A 15000-nucleotide genomic window follows, 5' to 3' on the forward strand; every position below is an offset into this window, starting at 1 on the left:
AATAAATACAAAACCATACTTTATTTACTTTATACTGATACTTTATCATTTTATTTATGCTTCCACATACAATAATACACATCAGCCTCATAAATAAATCATAATTTACCTGCATATATTTTTACTAAAACATTTCTTTAATGAACATGATGTGCAAAAACCCAGTTAAATATGATACAATACTGAATTATTATTGGGGGACTCAGTCAAGTTTATTATTGTAATATAATACTGAATAATTATTACTATTATTTTAAGGGTTTGATTGTTTTATACTTCAGTCATTTATTTGTCATATTGTAGCTTCCTTTATTCCTGCAATGTTTATTTTACTCAGTTTTTCTGTTTCTGTTTTGATAATCCTTTAATGGATTTTAATAAAAACTATATTATATGATTTTATACTGTAATATATAAAATTGCATTAAGATGTGAATAATATAGCGATCAACATTTATTTAGATTGGTAATGAATTATTAGTTTAGACGGCTTTATGTCAAGTGTTTGTTGACTGATTTACTGAGGTGACATTATTGTTAAATTAGAAGATTGTACATGGAGGAAAAGAGAATTTGGTGGTAAATATTGTGTTATCATCTGTAGGTAATGTTTTCATCTAAGTGTAATCAATAGATGTTTGACTTCATGCAGCGCTGTGTGATCAGATCCGATCAGAGTTTGACTTGAAGCAGTGCATGTCGGTTAGAAATGTTGTGTGACTTAAGATGGCATCAGTGCCGCGTCACCGTGATGTATGCCATTAAAGTACCTTGTGTGCGATTCAAGAGCAGTCGGCTGGCACTGCCAATGCAGCTTCTCCAGAGTGGGTGCAAGAGCTCTGATGATGACACAACTTATTCATGATTGGCCAGAATCACAGATGACTACGGTAGCGTGTGTTTCATGGGATGCGTATGAATATCAAATGACACATACTACTTTTACTAGTTCAGCTATGTCCGTCTGAGAAAGAAATAAGAGTAGTATGATGGTATGCCATTACCAAGGTGTTTATTATGACAACTCCAGTTCCAATAAACTCTTGCTAATTCATGTTTTTATAACAGCACATTATTTATCTCATATTATAATATGTTTATCATAGTAATATCATGTTTATTCAGAAAAACAATTCAAAATTACAAAAAATATGGACTCCTTTATTGGTATCAAAATAATTAGACATTTATTGGACTTTCTCTTGTACACACAGAAGGACTCAATCTTTTCAAATCAGTAATGTTTTCGGGTTTTATATGTAAATTTAAATCCTGAGTTCTGATTTGCACTTCATCTGTAATAAACAAAGCAAACATTGTGGGATCTTCTGTGACTAGTGTGGGTTCAGCACACATCATGAAACAGAATGTGTTCAGCTTGATGGCTCCATTTTCAACTGCTCCGGCTACTACAATTGGTATGGTAAGCTGCAGTTGAAGTTGCACACACCTAATGAATGTTATTGGGTACATCTCAATCAGCTCTCTAGTTCACTAAGCAGGGCACTGGTCAGGGAGTTGGTCAGCAAAATCTTTCCAGTTCACTGAAACATTCTCTTCCTAAAAATTCTCTAAATGCACCATAAAAACCAGAGAGTATCGTTGATCACTGTGTTCACTTACCAGAAATGGTGTCATGTCTTCTGAAATCTCTCATGTCATTATAGGATGAGCGCAAGTATAAATACATGATGTCAAAGCCTTATTTTCTCTTTAAAAGATTGATAGATTAAATTGACTGCTCCACTTAATGCCAAGTGTTTTAACGTTGGTCTGAATAACGGGGCCACATTGTGAAAGAGAAGAACCTACGTTTGCTGCCATTTAAAACAGCTAAACAATGTACTTTTTTTTTGTTTGATGCGTATGATGCGTAAGACGTATGATGATGTCACAGTGACATATTTTGTTTACATTGTTTAAACAGTAAATTATCTAATTAGTGTCTGGATTAGGCTTTAAGAGGCCCTATTATACTTATTTGGACATTACCTTTCCATTAGTGTGTAATATAGCTGTTTGAGCATGTAAAAGGTCTGCAAAGTTACAAAGCACAAATTCAACGCCAAAGGGAGTTACTTTCTCCCACAGAAAACACTGAACTGCGTGAAAGACATGGTTTGCAGTCCAGCCATTAATTCCGTGAAATAGCTATATCACTATGAGGCACATTTGCCTAATTCCCGCCTCAGGAGTGCACTGCTCAGGCCTACCATCCATTTAAAAATTGTATCCCCTTGCATATTTCACTCTGTCACATGGACTTGGATGTATGTCACTGCTTATGTTGTGCGAGTGTCCAATACCTTCAGGAAGACATGCAATGGGTTTAACTGGAACAACCTAAACCATTGATTACTTGGAGCGTGTTGCAGGCTGATGTCACTTTGTAGAATTATTTCGTGATTTTTGCACCTGAGAAAAATATTTTTTCGGAGATTGATTTCAGAGGATTATGTATAAATCATGTAGGTTTCATTTTTTTTTATTACAATGAATTGTTAGACAGAATTAGTCAGGATTTGCACAAATTAAAATATTAACATAACAATGAACACAGGCTATAACTGTGTGATAAACAGTTTAAGCTAGCTACAAATATTATGCTGTTAATATATATCTTTACTAAACTGCTTAATTGACCTAACTTCACTTCCATCATAAATTAGAGTTGTTTTGGGGAAGTTCAAATATGTTTTCGAGACAAAAATTCTTAGACATCAGGATATTTTGCAGGAACCCAAGTGCAGGTACGCTAAACAAAGAGCTTTTATGAAAAAAACTAAAACAAAATACAAACCAAAAACCCATACAGTAAAGTTAATAGAACCAATTTGAAACTAAGAAAATAAACAAGACACCAACTGGAGAAACAGACTAGGAATGACTGACTAACCAAACTCACAAAATTATCTAACAGACACAAGAAGGTAGAAGGCACAGTATGTAGAGGGAGAGCACCTGAGGGACAGGTGATGACAATCAACACAACAAGGATCAGATGAGGAGGTGAGGCAAGGGGGAATGAGGAGGCAGAGTAAGGAGAGCACATGGCTGACACAAACACAAACAAAGACATGTGCTCAAAACAAATGCACACATGGACCAAAACAGACAGAACTCAGAACAATACAAGTTGGGCAGTCCAGACTGGGTCTTGATGGTAGAAGAGCTTCAAAAAATTTGCAAACGACTATGAGCAATCAAACATAGTGGCCATATATTTTTTCCTTGTACCCAACAGCTGTGCTGAGAAGACTTCACTAAATCTTATAGATTAACACACTGTTATCTTGTCATTTCTCTCAGTCTGATGGGCTGCAATCTGACAGAGAAAAGTTGTTCAGCACTGGCCTCAGTTCTCAGCTCAAACTCCTCAAGTCTGAGAGAGCTGGACCTGAGTAACAATGATCTGCAGGATTCAGGAGTGAAGCTGCTCTCTGATGCACTGAATAGTCCTCACTGTAAACTGGAAATAGTGAGGTTTGTGTTTGCAGATTCATTAGTACATTGGAATATACAATACGAATATATTGTGGTTCATGGCTGTGACAATGAAACAATAAATGGCTCAGTGACTGTCACAACCCTTCATATCAAACTGTAGAGCATTCACTCTGTTATTACTGTTTGTTTTATAAAACTGCTTTTTATTATTGTTTCTTTATTTGTTTTAGATATGCAGCTTGTAGATTCACTGGTCAGTGTTGTGGAAGTTTGTCTTCATTTCTACAATCATCAAACTCCCTGAGAGAGCTGGATCTGAGTAACAATGACCTGCAGGATTCAGGAGTGAAGCTGCTCTCTGATGCACTGAAGAGTCCTCACTGTATACTGAAATTACTGAGGTTTGTGTTTGCAGATTCATTAGTACATTGGAATATACAATATGAATATATTGCAGTTCATAGCTGTGGTTACTGTGTACCAGTGGTTGACAGATATGGGGATTTATTGGCCGATATCGATATCCAGAGAGGAAGGTGGCCAATAGACTGATACAAGTCCGACATATCACACAATTTATTATAGTAACAAACATAAAATTGCTAAAAATAATAATAAGAAACTCTTATTTAACACTATATTTATTCAATTTCACACAAAACAAAAAGATAATATTGTATTTAATATTTTAAATGGTAGATATCAGTTTCTTCAATTTCTGTTTGGTCATCACATTTTAGTAATTTATTGATGAAAGTGATGAAATGGTTAATATATTAGGAAGTAGGAAAAAACAGTACATACAATAGTCCAGCAACAATGAATGGCATGTCCACGTTAGCAATCATATTTACTCAAAAATACAGAATCAAACCAATTGTACAAATAGTGCATAGTGAATAAAAAATGTACTTAAAGCACACGTGAAGCACTTTTATCTTGGACTGCATCCGAAAATGTAGGCAGCTCACTTGCAACCTAATCAGTTCATGGCTTAACTGACCGCTTTTTTGAATGAATTGAATGCTTTAGGAAACTGATCTCCAAACAGTTTGAAAAGCACCTTATTTTTATCGTTCCCAAGTATACAGCCTCCGGAGGTAGCATTTTCCTTGTTTCGGATGCAGCCTTGAAGTTGCACTCACATGCTCATGCAGATCCATCTCCTGACAGTTTAAACAGCCTGTATAACCTACTTCATGATTTGTGAATGAGAGGAACTTTTGATCCTGATACTGAAGTTTTTGATTCTGGCTGATGGAATACGTGATTCAGAGGAAGATATTAGATGAGTGATCGATGGGAATAAAACACTGGATTTATCTGTTTACATTTACATTACATTTACATTTATGCATTTGGCAGACGCTTTTATCCAAAGCGACTTACAGTGCAATTATTACAGGGACAATCCCCCTGGAACAACCTGGAGTTAAGTGCCTTGCTCAAGGACACAATGGTGGTGGCCATGGGGTTAGAACCAGTGACCATCTGATTAACAGCCCTGTGCTTTAGCCACTACGCCACCACCACTCCAAATGTTTAAATGAGATATGCACATATTTGCAGACAGTATATAATAGAAGTTTTATTGATATTTGCCTTTTATCATAAGAAAAGTTACAGGAAACTGTTGAGGACTGTTAGAATACGTGCTTCAGAGGAAGATATATGAGTGTTCATCAGCATGCTTGATCTGCTCAAGTTGTGTAAAGTTGGTTGTGGAGCGGAGGGGGGCGGGGCCGGTCGGAATATCGCGCGCCCGGTCCCCAATCAGCCTGATGAGGCTCGCGAGGGATAAAGGCGGCCGGTGACGATTGTTCGAGAGAGAGAATTACGGACATGTCCGTCATGTGTGTTTATGTTTGTGCTTTGAGTTTTATTAAATATGATTTATGTTGACTAGCCGGTTCTCGCCTCCTCCTTGCCCATCCTTCAACTGTTGTACATTGGTGCTGAAACCGGGAAGGAGGAGGATGCCCGTCGCAGAGTCCTCGACACTGCCGTCCACCCAGGGGCGTCGCTGCCATCTGCCGGGGGCGGAGTAGCCCGACCGCCGGATCGCGGGAATGCGGCCGTCGTCAGCGGGGCAAGTGGGGACTGGATACCCTGACCGCCTGGGCGAGGAGCCGCTGCGGGCGGAGGAGTGCCCTGCCGTCCCCAGAGGCGCGGAGGGGTCGAGGAAGACCGCCCGTCCGAGGGAGGAGGAAGAAACTCTCCGACCGCCCGGGCGGTAGAGCTGCTGCCAGGGGCGGAGAGTGTCCCCATTTGCCGCCAGAAAGCGAGGCGTTCTACCCGCTGGGGGTCGGCGGTTTCACTCCGGTTACGCCGGTGTTGGAGCGGCTGTCGTCCGCCTGAGTGTGGAGGAGTGTTCGAGGACCCACGTGACGGTACATCAGAGAACCGGTGAGTGAGCTTTTCTCTCTCTCCTCTCTCTCTCCCTGTCGCACCGTGTTGGCCTTTTCCTCGCCTATTTAGTTTTTTTTTGTTGTTGTTGTCTTCCCCTCCTGTCTCCTCCCAGGGCGAGGAAGGCGGGGATGACCACGCGGGCGCTAAGATACACCCGCCCCAGGGATGGGGGGTGTACGTCATGCCGGTGGCACCCGGCCTGAGATAACGCCGGGAGGAGTGTGGAGGCGGAGGCGGGGCGGTCGGAATCTCAGCGCCCGGTCCCCAATCAGCCTGATGAGTAGCGAGGATAAAGGCGGCGGTGGCGATTGTTCGAGAGAGAATTACGGACATGTCCGTCATGTGTGTTTATGTTTGTGCTTTGAGTTTTATTAAATATGATTTATGTTGACTAGCCGGTTCTCGCCTCCTCCTTGCCCATCCTTCAACTGTTGTACATTGGTTTATTTGGATATGCGCATATTTGCAGAAATGATAATAGTTTGATTGATATTTGCCTTTTTGTTGCTAGACAAGACAGCTCAAAGTTACAGGAAACTGTTGAGGAGAGAGAGGGAGAGTGAAACAGGCGAGCACTTTAACATGAACTCAAACGCGTCTGCCGCGGCTCTGTTATGTGGACTGTTTAAATGACACTATGTTGCACACCGGAGTATTGTTGTAGTTACACGATGGCATGTAACAACAAAACAAACCGTGACTAGTCATTTACATGTCTCATATGCTTCACGTGCAGGCAAGTGATTTTCATCGCCAAATGGGGAAATTTATTGGCCAACGCCGATCATTAAATATGTCAGAATATCATCCGATTTATCGGCCTTGGCGATGTTTCGGTCGCCCACTACTGTGTATTTGTGGATGCTTTTCGGTACCAAAGCAAAACACAAAAACAGGTTTCTGAACAACACTCTTTTAATAAAAAAGTCTACAAAACATTAGCAGCAGAACTAAGAACAAAAATATGCCATTGAGCAACACTTTAATTTAAATATATTAGTTTTTAATGATAAAAAAACTGAACAATGTATCCTTAAAGTAGTTTTGAACACTTATATAAGATTTGCTTCAACTTTTGCAATTTTTATTTAGTTTTTTACCAAGTACTAAAAAACAAAACCTAATTAAGAACTTGTTAACCGTTGCCAGAGCGCTGGCGCTCTGAAGCGTTTTTTTTTTTAAATAGTTCAAAGTTACTATCAGATTTAATGTTATTACCTTGACAAACTATATACATCATTAAAAAGATATAAGACTCAAGGTTCAGTATTTGACCACTATTGTATTCTGAGAAACTTATAGTGACAGTTATGTCTTAATTTGTGTCTGGAGGTATGTAATCAAAAAATGAGTTGATACATTTAATATGAATTATGAGCGTCAGCCGCTCTCATTCAGAAAAAAACTCCTGTGAGATCGTCATGACAGCTTGACAAAACAAGCGTCCCTCAGGGCTTTTAGCTCAAAAATGTGCAGATTTGGAGAAATATTGATAGATTCTCATAGGTTTACATCAGATTTATATAGACAGGAATCATATTTATTGAATATATACCCAAATGCGTCGATGTAATCATTATGAACGCTGGAGACTCTGATGTATTGTGTTATCAATCCATACTGGCAGCCTGAGGGCGCCGGCGCACTGTGCACAGTATAATAGTCCATATATGGAACACAAGAAGAAGTGCATTCCAGGAAGACCCTGACACAACAAAGCTATCAGAGATCGCTGTAACTGCAGATAAATATGTTTTGAAGACAATAAACATGATTGCAATGATATTTGATTTATCTGTGTTCTTCGAGCCATGTCAGGTATTTTCATAATAATAGATTATATTGATAATGTAATGCTAATCGATATAGACTTTATCATCGTGCAGAATACTATAAAATAATATATTTTCTGTCTGATTTTTTTATCTGAAGCCAAATCAGAGCACAAAAGGTTATTTAAAACACTCGACTTGTGCTATAAAGTAAGTTTTAGAGCACAAACATGGTTTTAATCTCATAAATTGTCATGTATTGATGGTGTGCTAAGCTAATATGCTAGCTAGCTTGGTGCACCTGCTACCTAGCTGTTATTTTTATGAATATTTTTAAATAGGACTGTTTGCTGAAATGTTTCTTTTTTCAAGAAGGTCATTTTATATAGTTTAAAATGTAAGGTGAGAACTTTGAGAACTTTCCCTAAAAGAGATTAGGGATTGAAACAGTGTGAATAGCCAGTCGTTAGTAATTATAATGCAGACAAAAGAAAAGCATATTTAGAGCCATAACCAGGCTGGAGAGGTGTGAATGTGTGCAGGGGAGACTGAGTCTGAATGGAGATCGTTTACACCACATAAATAAACAGAGAAAATAGACTGAATAGATGCTTAGAACATGACAATAAACATCAGTTTGCATTTTAGAGTCTAATCAAAATAAAGTCGTATGACATGATCTTGAAAAACATTTAACTAAATACAGAGTTTTAGACTTGTCATCTTCAGATTTTAAATATAACATGGTCAGACATGTTGCTTTAGCTGCAGTGCATTTCTAGATTGCTGCAATGCCAACTTCAATTTTATTTTCATGAAAATATTTCATAAAAATAAATTTCTAATAACTTGACAAAACTTTGAAGCTATTTATAACTATTTTTTTTCATTATGACAATAATTAATTCTACATTTACAATAAACTGCCAGGTGTCAGCTTTCAAATGGGATCATACTTTTGCTTTTAGAACAAATGGTTTATGAACTGTATCTGTTTCAGTTTGGGTATGCCATTTCTGGGGATTTTTCAAAAGTGGGGTTGCAGCTTAACAGGATAAACAAGCATACAGCATACTAATGTACAGCATACTAATGTGCAAAGTGCTCTCTTAATAAATAAAGCTGCATTTTGCCATTTTTCTTCATGATAAGAAATGCAAATGGACATATATCATATTATGATTAAATTTGCGAGCAATCGCGTTCTAATCTAACTGCATTAAGTGTGCCCGCGAGGGATGAGTTTCCCGAGGCAGAGTCTCTCTCAGCCGGGAGCAGTTTCAATTTCTCCCCCTTAGATCAGGACATTCGCACAACTCCTAGAAGAGGCACCGACCACACAGAGAAATGCCAGTTTCTGAATTTATAGTTATTAACATGATCTGCTTCTGTATTATTTGAACTTTAATAAAGCAATAACACATTACATTTGACTGCATTTAAGATTTAATGCCGGGATGTTTCCTTTAAAGAGCTCTGCCTCCGCTTATTCCACAACGGGACATGCTTCTGAATGTACTTTTTTTTTTAATGATTCCCGAATACTTTGGGAAATACATAAAATAAACTGTGAAAGTTTAAACTCACCTGCTTTATTTGCTTGAATAAATCCGTGTGTCTGTCTTTCATGTGATTTGTTAAGTTTGATGTTTCCCTTTTCGTCAGCCTCAAATTACCTGGCTTTTTCCACTTTTCATTACGATATGATTCAGTTGAGACTCCGCAGTAGCAGCAGCTGCTAATATGCTTGCCGCAATCTTTTGCTTGTTGTGAGCGTTCGAAAGTTCCCGCCTCTGCATGGGTACCGGGTAGACTCGGTACCCCGGTACCTTCAGAAATTCTGGTATCGTAAATAATTTTTTGTTTGAGTACCGACTTGGTACCGGGGTAGCGGTATTTTTGACAACACTATCCCAGAGAACTACTGAAAAAGTTTCATAATTCATACAAAACTAATCAATAACTAATGCAGGACAAATGACTAGCACTACATTAACATTTGAACTGCTACTGTAAACAAATACACAACGTTGTTTTCATTATCAATATGTAATAGCATAGCAGACTTATGATTTGGAAAAGCTGTCAATAATTTGCTTATGCTGTCTCCTAGAGAACTATTTATCAACTGAATAATTTTAAAGGAATGGATTTTCCAGTCGCAAACTTAATCTTCACTTAGTCTTACTCCACTGGCTATGCATCAAATTCAAAGCTTTGAATTTGGTCTTCAGGACAACCAGTGGAACAGCGCCCTCTTACACCTGGTGGTCCCATCACAACGAGGCACTTCACATTCATTCGCTTTCTCTGTCCCCCGGTGTTGGAATGAGCTTTCAACCACCTGCCGTTATGCTGAAACCATTTCAACATTCAAGAAAAAGCTGAAAACATATCTATCCTCTGAGCATGTAACCTGTCCTAAATAATGGCACTTACTATTTAAGAAATCTTTAAAAAAATCCTTATCTGTCTCTTTCTTCTGTGCTAGTTTCTGTACTATTATAGCAACACTTAGAACTTGCCAGTGTGATCCTGCAGGTACAGTTTACTTTTATATGACAAAGTGTTTATGTTCCTCATTTGTAAGTCACTTTGGATAAAAGAGTCTGCTTAATGACTAAATGTAAATATAGTTTATCTGACTTTTATGTGTGTGTTTGTGGATTTTCTTACTGTTGATGTGTGTGTTTTTAGAATATCTGACTGCTGAATGAACATTAATTTATATAGCTCTTTCCTGACACTATAATCAAAGCACTTTACACAGTGAACAGGGTACTCTACTCAACCACCACTAGTGTGCGCATCCACATGGATAATACGATGGCAGATATAGTGCACCAGTATGCTCACCCCACACCAGCTATTGGTGGAGAGGAGAGAGTTATTGAGCCAATTAGTGGCTGGGGATTATTAGGAGGCCATGATTGAGAAGGGCCAATGGGGGAATTTAGCCAGGACACTAGGGTTATACCCCTACTCTTTACGAGAAGTGCTTTAGGATGTTTTTAATAACCACAGAGAGTGAGGACCTGATTTTAACATCTCATCCAAAGGACAGTGTCTTTTTCCAGTATAATGTCCCCTTCACTATACTGGGGCATTAAGACCCACATAGACCACAGGGTGAGCACCCCCTGTTGGCCTCCCTAATATCTCTTCCAGTCGCAAACTTAATCTTCCCCAGGAGGTCGCCCATCCAGGTACTGACCAGGCTCGGCCTTGCTTAGCTTCAGTGGCAACTAGTCTTGAGCTACAGGTTAATATGGCTGCTGGTAAATGCTGATGTTTGTTTGTAGGTTATCTGACTGATGTGTGTTTGTAGGTTATTTGACTGGTTATATGCACGTTTTTAGATTATCTGACTGTTATGTATGTGTGTTTGTAGATTATCTGGCTGTATGGTGACAGAGGAAGGCTGTTGTTCTGTGGCATCAGCTCTGAGATCAAATCTCTCATGCCTGAAAGAGCTGGATCTGAGCTACAATCACCCAGGAGAATCAGGAGTCAGGCTGCTCTCTGAAAGACTCAACGATCCAAACTGCACACTGGACAAACTTAAGTATGTTGAGCTGTAAAACCCTGTTTATACCCATATTAACCCCTTAAACCCAGGCCCTAATTGGTCTTGAATTTATTGAATGGTCAGTGAATTCACTGAAATGCACCTGTATTTATTCCTTTTAAAAAATGTCAATCCTTAACAAATACACACAGAAGACATATATTTTTAATGTTTCATTATAATGAGGACTTTTTTGTAATCATTACATTTTATTTAGAATATAATTTATACTCATTTTAGGAAAACAATTCAAAAGAACAATCTTTAAGCATCTGTCACTTAACCCTTTCACACTTACTGGTGCATATTTGTGATGGTTTATGACTGGCACCCTTAGAGTAGCGTCACACATTTGTGTTTCTGCAGCAGTCAGTGATGTCAGATTCAAATCAGTTTTCATACCAACACTAAACTGCTCTGCCAAAGTGCCTGTAAATCATATTCACACAAACTGAAGCTCATACAGTCTTGGTATGAAGCAAATGGTATGATTATATTATGACATTATAATATACAATACAAATTACTACTATAAAAGTTTACAGCTCGTATGCAAACAGTCAACACAAAATTGGGATCAATGTTCCTTGCAGCCATGTCTGTTTACATTAGGTGATCGTTCTGTTGTCAATCACAAGTAACTCAAACAGCAACTCAATAGTCTTTTCAAGCACACAGTACGCTCATTGAAACAGACAGCCAAATTGTCGCAAAACATCAACAGCTCTCCTATATGCAGTCAACACATCAGGGAAATGCAATCATTCCAGTCCAGCCATCTTTGTTTACATTAGGTGACAATGTGTTTGTCACACACACACACACACACATATATGTTGGTACTCCTATCATAATGAGGACTCTCCATAGACATAATGATTTTTATACTCTACAAACTATCCCTGATAGCACACGTACATCAACCAGACGTCTATTTGATGTGTTTACATCTTAACAACATCTATTTTACATTGTTTGCTCATCTGCAATATGTCTATAATATGACAAATATTGTCTTGAATGTCAATAAGACATTCAGCAGATGTCTTTGAGACATTTATGATCTAGAATGTTGTAAATCTGATATTTAAGATGTTTAGTAGATGTTGCTTTCCAGATGAAAAGATCTAAAACAGACATCAGAGATGTACATATATTAAACCTGTAAACACACACAGTCACAAACATTGTTACTCCTATCATTATGTGGATTCTCCATAGACACAATGATTTTTATAATATATATTCTATCCCCTAAACCTAACCCTCACAGAAACATTTGGGATATTTACATTTAAAAAAAATTATATATTATGTACGTTTGATTTACAAGGACACTAGAGATGTCCTCATAAACCACATTTATAGCATAATACCTTCGTAACTACTTGTGTATAACCTAATAAAACCACCAAACACACACACACACACACACACACACACACACACACACACACACACACACACACACACACACACACACACACACACACACACACACAGTGTACAGACAGACCGTATTGATGATTTCTGACTATTTGTATGGCTATGTATAAAAGAGGAAGTAAAACAAATACAGTACAGTAGACAAAACCCATTTGTTTATATGTTTAGTATATACAGTATTTTTAAATATATTTTTATCTATAAATGTTTTAAAATGACAAATCAAGAATTCAGTATATTACTCGTCTACACTGTGAAGTGTCATGTGACCTCATTCTAACAGATTTTGCATTCTTTTGATATTTTGTGTGTGGACATAACTCACTCTGGGGGCATTCAAGGGAATTCAGAAACTACTCATGAAAAGGGAAAAACAAAATTATTCATGGTTTTTATTTAGAAAAACACTTGAGTCTCTGATATTGCTGCATGAAGGTGTTTTTTAAGCATTTTGTACATATTTAAACATTATTTTAATTATATTTGCAGTGTATTCTGCACACTTTCATTGGTCTGCATGTCAACAAAATATGAGACTCAGTTCCTAGATTAGTGTCACAAAATTTTGAACTTTTTTTATGGGGGGTGTAAACCCTGAACGTGGGATTATACCCCCTCTCAAAGAGACTGAATGTGATTCCATGTACTAAAGCCTAACCCAGCTGTCTCGGGCCATAATCACTAAATCATAAACCCCAACTCATAGCCAATGAACGACTGAATGTGATTCACCGGCATCATGCTGACAGATGAGGTAGCATAATTAAAATGACACCGTTATGATTGTTTTACAAACTTTGAGACTGTATATTATATTTGAGTCTCCAGTGCTGGAACAGGACTAAAACAAAGTGTGGATATCGGTCTGTCTATGTGAGACTGTAGTTTGAATAATCACTTTTCTTTGCATGATACATTGACTGCATTTATACGATAGCCGATGTCGGTGTTAGCTAGCTAGTCAGCTTTATCAATAGCTGTTAGCTAAATTTGGTGGATGATGACAGTAGCTGTTTATAAAATAGACTGTACATTATAAATATGTTGACACAATTCAGTATTGATCTGATTCATCACAACTGACATTTTGATATATCGATGCGCTATTGTTTTATAATAATAGAATATATATATTTTCTGTATAACCAAGTTACGTTACACTAATGAATGTGTCTTTTTGCATTATCTTGAACATTGTCTAGCATTTATTTCATGTGTTATTGTAGTTTAGCTAAAATGACACAGATCAATCCTTATGGCTCAATATGTCACATGCTTTGCAGTTATGTAAGTTTACCTGTCCAATAAGAAAAACACCAATTCAGGGTCAGTTTTGATCCCCAAAACCAAACGAAGGTCCATCCAGGAATCAAATGCCCTGCCGCTTTTCACTCTAGTTTTCACTCGACCACGATCACATTCCCGCTTAGCCAGACGGGATTCAGTAGATCAATGTTTTTTTGGCTTACTCAGAGTTTGTGTTGGAGTCGGTGTTGTGCTGGGACGTTTGCTGGATTCATCTCTAAGATAATGTTATCTAGTGTTGCAGTTTGATGTCACTGTTGAATAGTGGAAGAGAAGCACTGAGGCTCTCGGGAGCGCACATAAACGTCACATATTTGTGATTTTCCCGGCAAAAGCGACCCACTCCCTTCACATGAAAATCAGTCTACAGGCTTTAATAGGCAACCTAGGAAGTCTGTGAAGGGCTCATTTTATAAGTTGTGTTACAAGCCGTTCACACATTGGCAAAAAAAGGTGCTGCTTTCTTGATATAACCAAAATATTGTTGAAATGGTTTTGCTGTATTTGGTTGGGTAAGACTTTCCCTTTTTATTCGATGGGGAACACAGTGGACAGTGACAGTGATTCAGGGAAAAGGTCTTTTAGACCCTTAATTCAGTTTTCTTGCCTTGACAGTAAAAATCAATTCTATATCAAAACTGCTATTCAAATAAAAGTGAAATGTTCAAATCTTACCGATCATAACAGAAGCAGCATCACTGGTAAATGATGCAAGAGTGTCTGCAGGTCTGCATTTCTCTGCTGTAATGATGTTGAAGATGGTTTCTGTAATAGTTGCAGCATCTCCAGTAGGGATGTAACGGTTTAACAGTTTCACGATATACCCCAGTTTAATAATAGATGGTTTTCACACCATAGACATTCTTATTCACAGTATTGCATGAATATAAAATCTGTTTAAATATAAAATCTGAACTTTTCTAAAATCCAAATCAGTTTAATGATGACATCATCAGATACATTTGATAAATTGTGATTTCCTCATTTACAGTGAATGGACACTTCATTTAAAGCCATGTCACGGGCTCATCTCACCACAAAGACATGTCGGAC

The 15000-nt window shown here is 37.9% G+C and overlaps 3 protein-coding genes across 15 annotated transcripts in view; 2 read left to right on the forward strand and 1 right to left on the reverse strand.

Annotated features, from left to right (window-relative positions):
• The window catches only part of LOC127650623 (NACHT, LRR and PYD domains-containing protein 3-like), a 615184-nt gene that overhangs the window by 542107 nt on the left and 58077 nt on the right, over nt 1-15000 (reverse strand). The window lies entirely within an intron of this gene.
• The window catches only part of LOC127650622 (NACHT, LRR and PYD domains-containing protein 3-like), a 527629-nt gene that overhangs the window by 374016 nt on the left and 138613 nt on the right, over nt 1-15000 (forward strand). The window lies entirely within an intron of this gene.
• The window catches only part of LOC127650628 (NACHT, LRR and PYD domains-containing protein 3-like), an 857046-nt gene that overhangs the window by 367650 nt on the left and 474396 nt on the right, over nt 1-15000 (forward strand). The window lies entirely within an intron of this gene.

The sequence above is a fragment of the Xyrauchen texanus genome, chromosome 10 (genome assembly GCF_025860055.1).
Source record: "Xyrauchen texanus isolate HMW12.3.18 chromosome 10, RBS_HiC_50CHRs, whole genome shotgun sequence".
NCBI classification, from domain to species: Eukaryota; Metazoa; Chordata; class Actinopteri; order Cypriniformes; family Catostomidae; genus Xyrauchen; species Xyrauchen texanus.